General features: G+C 44.7%; 1 pseudogene; it reads right to left on the bottom strand.

Moving 5' to 3' along the window:
- Positions 1–727: 727 nt before the first annotated feature.
- LOC123847496 (2-iminobutanoate/2-iminopropanoate deaminase-like) lies at positions 728–1,134 on the bottom strand (annotated as a pseudogene).
- Positions 1,135–1,557: the final 423 nt, after the last annotated feature.

Raw genomic sequence — 1,557 nt, 5'->3', positions numbered from 1 at the left:
TTTTTTTTTAAAGATTTTATTTTTTTATTTGAGAGAGAGAGAATGAGAGAGAGCACATGAGAGGGGGGAGGGTCAGAGGGAGGAGCAGACTCCCTGCCGAGCAGGGAGCCCGATGCGGGACTCGATTGGGACTCCAGGATCATGACCTGAGCCGAAGGCAGCCGCTTAACCAACTGAGCCACCCAGGCGCCCCCGTCCATTCATTCATTTATTTAAATCTGCATGTCTATTTTATTTCCATTAGAAAAATATGACCTATTAAAATTTTGGTCCACTTTCTTCTCCTTTACCTCTACCATTCAAACTTCAACACTTTAATTTTCCTCAAGTAAAAGCAGAATTATATAGCTGATGTGAGAGCTAAATATTTTGCCTCATTAAATTAATAGGATTTAATTGAATTAGGTGTGCTCTTATTTATCAGAAACAGTGACTCATTTCTCCTACATGTTATTTCCCTTTACTTTTATTTATTTGGGTAAGTACGTAACGAGTGTCTCCTTTCCCACATGCGGTAACATGAGCGTGTGTCAGTGTGATTTGGAACGCTGGTACATGGATTTGTCATCTGATCGTCAGTTCATGCTCAAGTCCCCTTATTATATGGTATTTCCATAATAACTTCCAATGTTTTAGTCAGTCGTACACTTTCCAACATCGATTGTAAAAATTAGTTGTTAATTTAAAAACATTATTAGAACTCCAGGCTAAATACCGCCGAACCCACTTAGAGCGATGCCGTCGTGAAAGGTCCTTGGTCAGCCACTGCTTCAGTCCCCACGTGGCCTCCTTTGGGCAAAGCAGCAAGCTGGTGAGCAGCTCTTACAGAAAAACGACTCTTGAAGGGCTGTTTGTCCATTTCATCGGCAGTCTTGGAGTCTTTCACGTCAGCCAGCAAAACAGTTGTTTTTACCGCCTTGGTGAAGTCACAGCCTGCAGCTGACGGAATTTCACCCATGGTTGTAAGAGCTTGTTTGGCTTCTTCTGCTGGCCCCCCGGCACCAGCTATCCACAGGAGGGGTCCACGCCTCGCTGTGCTGAAGTGTAAATGGTCCTGTCGACTCACCCGGCTTGACTGCAGGAACCAGTGGTCCCCGGGGCTTTCGCAGTGCTGATCACCTTTCTGATCAAAGATCAAAGATAGCCCTTCTATCTTGCCACCTGCCCCTCCGAGAGAATAATCCCTTACATTGCCTCCGCTAGCACCTCTCTGGACTAACTGGACAGACTATTGCTTGTAAAAGAAGGATACAGATATAGAGGATAATTATTAACCAGAGTTTATTGGAAATAATTATTCGTTGACAAAAACTGTTGTTTGGCAGCCACTTACTCTTTCAAGTTTGCCTGAGTGGCTTTTTCCTGGGGCAGAAGTTTCTATTTGTGAAAGGGACATATTTTGGGGTATCAGGATATGGGTGGGGGAGGATGATATCTGCAGTTGAGATTCCTCCTTGGTGTGTGTGCTTTACCTTCCAAAAGAGCAGTTCTGGCTGAGAGTCAAGGTGCTGACAGCCTGGGAAGGGCACTGATGAGGTCTGGTTCTGCAACTCTCAG

This window comes from Mirounga angustirostris, unplaced genomic scaffold (assembly GCF_029215605.1).
Source record: "Mirounga angustirostris isolate CCGP_5_RB_7025 unplaced genomic scaffold, mMirAng1.0.hap1 SCAF_2, whole genome shotgun sequence".
Lineage (NCBI taxonomy): Eukaryota > Metazoa > Chordata > Mammalia > Carnivora > Phocidae > Mirounga > Mirounga angustirostris.
Note: the sequence above shows the minus strand (reverse complement) of the source record. Positions and strands in the feature narration are given on the sequence as shown.